This window comes from Rhincodon typus, chromosome 11, assembly GCF_021869965.1.
Source record: "Rhincodon typus isolate 14 chromosome 11, sRhiTyp1.1, whole genome shotgun sequence".
Lineage (NCBI taxonomy): Eukaryota > Metazoa > Chordata > Chondrichthyes > Orectolobiformes > Rhincodontidae > Rhincodon > Rhincodon typus.
In genome coordinates, this window is record NC_063342.1 from 75,720,960 (window position 1) to 75,729,509 (window position 8,550).

Sequence of the window (8,550 nt, forward strand, 5' to 3'; positions counted from 1 at the left end):
CTACCTGCTGTGTCCTGACCCATAATGTCATAAAGGAGGGAATTCCAGGATTTTGGACTAGTGACAGTCATGGAATGGTGATATATTTCCAAGTCAAGATGGTGAGTGGCTTGGAGGGAAACTTGCAGGTGGTGGTGTTCCCATGCATCTGCTGCTCTTATCCTTCTAGATGGAAGTGGTTGTGGGTTTGAAAGGTGCTGTTTGAGGACCGTGGATGAATTTCTTCAGTACGTCTTATAGATAGTACAAACTGCTGCTACTGAGTATCGGTGGTGGAGGGAGCGGATGTGATGCCAATTAAGCGGGTTGCTTTGACCTACATGGTGTCAAGCTTCTTGAGAGTTTTTGGAGCTGCACCCTATCAGGTAAGTGGAGTGTATTTGCTCATACTCCTGATTGTGGTTTGCAGATGATGGGGAGTAAGGAGGTGAGTTACTTACTGCAGGATTTCCAGCTTCTGACTTGCTCTCGTATTCACAATACTTTCATGGCTTTTAGTTTCTGGTCAATGGTGACCCCCAGGATGTAAATGGCTTGGGGCTTAGTGGTGGTCGGGTTGCTTCACCCTTATCTTTTGCACTGATATGCTGGGCTCTTCCATCATCAAGGATGTGTATATTTGTGGAGCCTCCTCCTCCAGTGAGTTGCTTAATTGTCCATCACCATTCACAGTTGGATGTGGCAGGACTGCAGAGCTAGATTTTACCCATTAGATGTGGATCAGTTAGCTCTGTCTATCACTTTCTGTTTCTGCTGTTTGGTGTGCAAGTAGTCCTGTTTGTTAGGTTCATCAGGATGACACTTTGTTTTTAGGTATGCCTTATGCTGTTCCTGTCATGCTGTCCTGCACTCTCCATTGAACCAGGGTTGATCCACTGGGTTGGTGGCAACGGTCATCAAGTGGGTGATATGTTGGGCCGTGAGGTTGCAGATTGTGCTGGAGTAAAATTCCGCTGCTGTTGATGGCCCACAGCACCTCATGGATAGATGTCCATTCTTGAGTTGCTAGATTTGTTCAAAGTCTGTCTCATTTCACATGGAAATAGTGTCACACGACATGATGGATTGTTTTCTCAATGTGAAGGCAGGGCTTCATCTCCACAAGGACTGTGTGGTGGTCACTGTTGTTGATACAGTCATGGACAGATGCATCTGCAGCTGGCAGATTGGTAAGGATGAGGTCAAGTATGTTTTTCCCACTTGTTGGTTCCCTTATTATCTGCTGCTGACCCAGTCTAGCAGCTATATCCTTCAGGACCTGACCAGCTTGATCAGTGGTGCTTGTGCCATAAGAACTAGGAGCAGGAGTAGGCCGTCTGGCCCTTCGAGCCTGCTCCGCCATTCAATAAGATCATGGCTGATCTATTCGTGGACTCAGATCCACTTACTCGCGTTCTCACCGTATCCCTTAATTTCTTTATTGTTCAAAAAAAATCTACCTTTTTTTTAAAAACGTTTACTGAAGTAGCGTCAACTACTTCACTGGGCAAGGAATTCCATAGATAAGTTTGTACAGTTTGTGCCAAACCACTCTTTGTGGTGGACATTGAAATCCATCACCTATTTGTTAAAAGATTAGGAGAGAGATGAAAAAAAAACTTTTACATGGTCTGAAACTGATGACCCTGCAATTATTTCAGTTTGGTGGCCACATTGCTTTTTCCTGGAGTAAGGGCCCACATTAGAGACATCATCTTTGTGTGGGACAATGGATAGCAGTGTGCATACGTGAGGCCACAGCTTGAGTGAAGTGTGCAGTTCTGGTCACCTGATTATAGAAAGGATGGAAGTGCACCAGAGAGGGTGCACTGGATGTTGCCAGGATGAGAAAAATGCAGCTATGACCAAACATGGGATAGACTCAAATACAAGAGGCTGAGGGGTAACTTTGTTAAGATATTTGAAATTATGACAGGAATAGTTGGAATGGACCTATTTATCTTAACAGAGAGCCAGTGACAAGAGGAAATAGATTTACAATGATTGGTAGTAAGATTAGATTAGCAATGACAAATCATTTTTTCCACCCAGACAGTATTTGGGGTCTGGAACTCACTGCCTGAAAGGTTTGGAGAGGAGAAACCCTCAACTCATTGAACAAGTCCTGGATGTGCACCTGGAGTGTTATAACCTGCAGGGCCAAGGACCAAATGCTAGCAAGTTGGGGCAGGATGTGTGGCTGCTTTTTCAACTGGTATGGACAGATTGGGTAGAGTGGGTTATTTTTGTATCATGAACTTGCTATGTCCTGTGAAACAAAGTCAAACGCGAGAGAAATGTTTGCCTCTTTCAAATTTCTATCTCATAGAGTCATACAGTGTAGAAAAAGCCCTTCACCCAATTGAGTCTGCACCAGCTATAACTACCACTAAGGTGCACTAATTCCAATTTTCTGCACTTGTCCCATATCCTTGAATGTTATGATGTTTCAAGTGCCCATCAAAATATTTTTTAAAGGTTGTAAGGTTTCTGGTCTCTACTGCCTTCCCAGGCAGTGCATTCTCTGGAATTTCAACCACCTTCTGAGAAAAAATGTTTTTTCCTCAAATCCTCTCTAATCTCTTGCCCCTTACCCTAAAACTATGCCTCCTTGTGATTGACCCCTCAACCAAGGGGAACAGCTGCTTCCTATGCACCCTGTCCATTACCCCTCATAATCTTATACACCATAATCATGTACCCCCTCAGCCTTCTCTGATCTAAAGAAAATAATCCAAGCCTATCTAGGCTTTCCTTATAGCTCAATTGCTCCAACGCAGGCAACATCCTGGTGAACCTCTTCTGTATCCCATCGAGTGCTATCACATCCTTCTTGTAGTGAGGTGACCAGAACTGCTCACAGTACTCCAGTTGTGGCCTAACCAACACTCTGTAAAACCTGAATATTACCTCCTTGCTTTCTACTCTGTGTTACGAGTGATGAATGTAAGTGTTCCTTAAACCTTATTAACAATCCTGTTCATGTGCTCTGCTGACTTCAGGGATCTGCAAATAATTACCCAAAGATCCTTCTGTTCCTCTGAGTACTCAGTGTCCTGCCATTCATTAAATACTGCTTCATCCTGTTTCTTCCAAAGTGCATCACCACGTCATTGACAGGATTAAATATTATCTGCCACTGCTCAGCCCATCTGGCCAACCCATCTATATCTTCCTGTAAACTACAACCATTTTCTTCACCATTAATCAATCTTGGTGTCTTCTGGAAATGTGCTTAACATTACCCCCACATTTTCATCTGTATCATTTATGTATATAACAGACAATAAGAGTCGCAGTTTTGATCCTTGTGGTACACCGCTGGACACCAGCCTCCAGTCACTCAAACAGCCTTCTACCACTACCCTTTTGTATCCTATTATTAAGCCAGTTTCTGATTGATCTCACCAAGTTTCCCTGAATTCCATGCGCTTTAACCTTCTCAATCAATCTCCAATGTGGAACCTCATCAAAAGCTTTGCTAAAATCCATATAAACTATATCAATTGAACTTTCACTGTCCACACTGGATCACATTTTCGTAAGAATCTAACATTTGTTAGGCTTGGCCAACCGCTGACAAAGCCATGCAGACTATCCTAATTAACCCATGCTTTTCCGAACGGGTATTAATTCTCCCCTTCAGAATTTTCTCCAATAATTTCCCTGCCATTGACGTGAGATTCATTGATCTATAATTTCCTGAGTCCATCTCCACTGTCTTTCTTAAAAAGTGGAACCACATTAGCCATCTTCCAGTCCTCTGGCGCTTCTCCTGTGACCTGAGATGAATAAAATATTTGTGTCGGAGCCCCTACAATTTCCTGCCTTGCCTCCCATAGCAGCCTGGGAAGCAATTCATCCAGGCCAGGGGATTTGTCTGCTTTTAAGCCTGACAAAGCCTCCAATATATCAAACTGTGCAAGTTCCTCACACTTTGTTTTCCTGAATCCTGTATCTACATTCTCCTTTTCCAGAGTGAAGACCAAAGACACCCCTTCAATGTCCTGCAGCTTCACACACTGATTGCCCCTGATGGGCCCCACTGTTTCTCTTGTCAACCTCTTTCCTTTAATGTATTTTTAAAATATCTTGGGGTTCTTTCTAATCCTGTTCATAAGTTCTTTTTCATGCTCCCTTTTTGCTATTCTAATTGCTTTCTTAAGCTCCCTATTGCAATTGCTTTATTGCTCATCCATTCCTGCATTGTCGTAGATATCCAGGGTTCCTGGAACTTACAGCTCCTGTATTTCACCCAAAAGGGTACATGTGGACCTGTACACTCTCCAGCTTTTTTTTGAATGCTCCCTGCCACTGCTCTGCTATAGACTTACCCACAAGGAGCTGTTCTCAGTAAATTTTGGCAAGATCCTGCTTTATTTTAATAAATTCTGCTTTCCTCCAATCCAAAGTCATCTTTTGCAGCTATCTTTTTCCTGGTCCATAACAAATTTGAACCATATCATGTTGTGGTTGCTATTGCTAAAATGTTCCCCCAATGCTACATTTAACATTTGTCTACCTTTATTCCCCAGAACCGGGTCCAGCATTGCACCGTCCCTCATTGGGCCTTCTACACATTGGCACAAAAAACTCCCCTGGATACATTTCAAGAAATCTGCCCCCACTAAACCCTTAACACTATGGCTATCCGAATTAGTGTTGGAAAAGTTGAAATCCCCTGGTATAGTGTAGCTGATTATTATTTTTACACACCTCTGTGAGCAGTCTACATATTTGCTCCTCTATTTCCCACTGACTCTTTGGGGACCTTTAATACAGTCCCAGTAACATGACTGTCCCTTAACGTTCCTAAATTCTACCCACAAAGTCTCATTTGAGGACTCTTCCAAGATATCATCTCTCCTTATTGCAGCAACTGACTCCTTAATTAATACTGCTACTCCACCACCCTTTTTACACTTTCCTCTGTCTGTCCTAAAGATCCTAAATCATGGAATGTTGAATTACCAGTCCAGCCCTTCCCTCAACTAAGTTTCTTTGATGGTAACAATATCATAATTCCATGTGTCAATGCACGCCTTTAAGTTATCAGTTTTACATATTACACTTCTAGTGTTAAAGACCATCCAGGCTTGTCTTAATCTCCTGATACTCAACATAGCTGGACTCATTCTGACCTGCTTCCTTTGCTGTAGCATAATGTGTCTCTATTTTGTCGATATTCTGTGTCCCCTGCCCCTGCCAGACTAGTCTAAACACCTCCCAACAGCCGTAGGAAACCTACCTGCAAGGATGTTGGCTCCAATGTGGTTCAGGTGCAGACCATTCCATTTGTACATGTTCCACGTTTACTAAAAACAGTCCCAGGGATCCCGGAATATAAGATCTTCCCTCATGCACCAGTTCTTGAGCAACACATTCATCTGTGCTATTTTCCTATTTCTGTACTCGCTAGCACATGGCATTGGGAGTAATCCAGAGATTATGACCATCATGGTGGCTCATTTGTAAGCACTGTTGCCTAACAATGCCAGGGACCCAGGTTCAATTCCACCCCTGGGCAACTGTCTGTGTGGAATTTGCACATACTCCCCGTGTCTGTGTGGGTTTCCTTTGAGTGCAGGTTAGGTGGATTGGCCATGCTAAATTATCCATACTGCCCAGGGATGTGTATTAGCCATAGGTTAGCCATGGGAAATACAGGGTTGCAGGGATGGGGTGGGTCTGGGTGGAATGCTCTTCGGAGGGTCAGTGTGGACTCAATGGCCAAATGACCTGCTTCCACACTGTAAGGATTCTATGATCAAGGTCTTGCCTTTTAATGTACAACCTAGCTCCCTGAATTCTTGATGCAAGACCTCATTCCTCACTTTATCGGCCATATCGTTGGCACCAACATGTACCATGATCTAAAGTTTTTGAGAAGACTTGTAGCTCGGGTTGTGGATCAGCTTGTAGCCTTGCTCGCCGAGCCGGTGTGTTCGGTTGCAGACAGAGACACACTGATGATGTTACCTAGCAGGGTCACGTAACATCTGCAATCAAACACACCGGCTCGGCGAGCAAGTCTACAACCTCATGTAGCTTGATCTCTAACTCATCACCCTATCCTTTCAGGAGGCCATTCAGTGACAGCCCTGACCCTGGCACCAAGGAAGCAACACACCATCCTGGAGTTACGTCTTCAGCTGCAGAAACTCCTGTTTGCGCCCCTGACTAAAGAATCTCCTGTTACTATAGCTCTTCCTTTCTTCTTCATCAGCCTGCCCTGTCCCTGGAATGTGAGGCCACCTGTGGGTGCTTGTAACTTGACTGACTATAATCGTCTGAGATATCAGCACCCACATAAATTTGCATACCTCCACCAACTCTCTCCTCAATTTAACCTGCTCTGAAGACAACAAGCCCATTTCTCCATCTAACCTTGCAACTAGAATTCTTCAACCCTCAAACCATTTCTGACAAATCTTCCCTGCAGCCTTTCAAGCACCCTGACAGCCGTCACAGTGTGTGGTGGACACCGGTTTGCATAGAACCAGGTACTGTGTGTTGTAATGTCACGAGCCAATAATTGCACGTTGACAACACAACGCCACTGCTCCCTGGGGATTTCCTCGACTGAGAGACTTTTCTCTGACTCCAGTGCTTTGGATGTCTTTTCAGGTGCAGGATCCAGCAGGAGATTTTAAAATTGAAAGCTGAATTTATTTCAGAGGTGAGAATTTTTGACCGTGCATCCACAATTTAGAGCTTTTAGAGCTGTATTCTGTTAACTTGGAGAGGTTTAATGTCTGTGGGGTTGATATGACTCATTTACAGTGATTTAAATCCATATCCGTCATTTTCTCTGATTCACGTCTGTCCTCCCTGGTCAACCCTCTGCCATTGTCTGACAATCCCTGCCTCTAAAAATGTGTACTTTAACTCTGTAGTAGTTCACTGCTACTTTTGTCGACTGGTCTAAGTGAACTCTCCACCATTACAAATCCCTTGACCATGTGCTCCTGACTTACTGGAATTATCCTCCCACAGTATTTTTCACAGTAGGAACTGAGTTTTCCTGCATTATAGTCAACTTCTCTTCTTCTGAGCTTGTGTTGACCATCACATTCTGCATCATTTTTATTCCCTATAATTCACTGCGCACATCCAGAAGCATCAACTATGCTTCTCCCTCCACAGAGATGGCCTGACTTGCTGAGTATTTGCAGCATTAACTGTCTTTATTCCAGATTTGCAGCAACTGCATTATTTTGCTGTCATTTTGTTGCAGGTGATGCGCACAGAATCGAGTTTAGCAACACAACTAGACCAATTAAGACCAGGTTTGTATCAAAGTCGAGGTTTGTTCAGCATTTGGTCCTGGGCCTCCACTGCACTTTTTAGCGAGTCACAGAATCATCAAGTAGTTACATTACCGAAACATGCTGTTTAGCCCACTGGACCTGTGTTGGTTCTCTGCAAGAACAAATCAACTCGTTCCAGTCCCCTGTCCTTTCACTGACAAGACCAACAACAGATATTTCCAATCCCCAGTTCCTGTGGAGAAGATGATAATTGACATTATTGAACTGCTGGAGGCTTTGTGGTAAAGGTGCCCCCACAATTTTGTTATGTAAGGAGGTCATTCACCCAGCAAAGAGGAAAGGGGATTTGGGTACATATCCAAAATTTAGCTTTAAGGAGTATCTTAAAAGAGGAAATTGAGGTAGAGAGATGAAGGGGAGGAATTCCAAAGCTGATGGTATTGGCAGCTGAAGGAATAGTCATCATAGTTGCAACAGTAAAAACCATGAATGTTCAAGAATTAGAGGAGCACAGATAGTTTAGAGGGTTGTGAGACTGAAGAAGATTCCAGAGATAAGAAAGGGCATGACCATGAAGGGATTTAAAAAGAAGGATAAAATTAAAGTTTAGGTGCATCTTATCCTGGATGCTTTTTAAGCCAGTGAGCACAGGGTGAATGGATGAATAAGACTTGGTGTGTGGAAGGACACAAGGAGCAGAGTTTTGGAAAGACTTCAAGGCTACAGGGAGGTTGTATGTGGGAGGCCAGTTGGGAATGTTTTAGTATTGTCAAATCAAGGTGATCGAGGAATGAGTGAGAGTTTCAGTAGCAGATGAGCTGAGCTTGGTTGGAGTCAGTTAATGTTACTGAGGTGGATATCCGAGGTCTTATTGATGAAAGGTGTATATGGTTGAAAGCTCATCCTTTTGACACGCTTGTGACCAATCTGGCAGAGAGTTAACTGAGGGAGAAAGGTAAAGTTGATGGCATGCAGAGTTTGTAGTGGGGAACTGAAGGCAATGACTTCAGACTTCCCAAGATTGAAATGGAAGAAATTTGTGCTTATCCAGAACTGGTCAGGTGTGTGACGGCGATGGTGTTCACAAACCCTGGTCCTTCTCCATGGTCGAGACTTTGAGTTGTTGGGACGTTTCTTAAATTTTTGGTCAGGTTTTTTTTATGTAAAATGATATTTCTTCATCATCTGCCTTTCCTATCTCTCCCTCATTCTCTTTCTCACTCTCTCTCATACACACACACCCTTTCCTTTCCTTCTCCCTCGTCCCGTTCTCCCTCGTCCCGTTCTCCCTCGTCCCGTT

General features: G+C 43.7%; 1 protein-coding gene across 1 annotated transcript in view; it reads left to right on the top strand.

Annotated features, from left to right (window-relative positions):
• Positions 1-7,244: 7,244 nt before the first annotated feature.
• The window catches only part of LOC125484472 (gastrula zinc finger protein XlCGF26.1-like), a 7,168-nt gene continuing 5,862 nt past the window's right edge, over positions 7,245-8,550 (top strand). The window contains exon 1 of the mRNA XM_048603335.1: positions 7,245-7,268. The gene's annotated coding sequence lies outside the window, so the exon portion shown is untranslated. The remainder of the gene's footprint in view (positions 7,269-8,550) is intronic.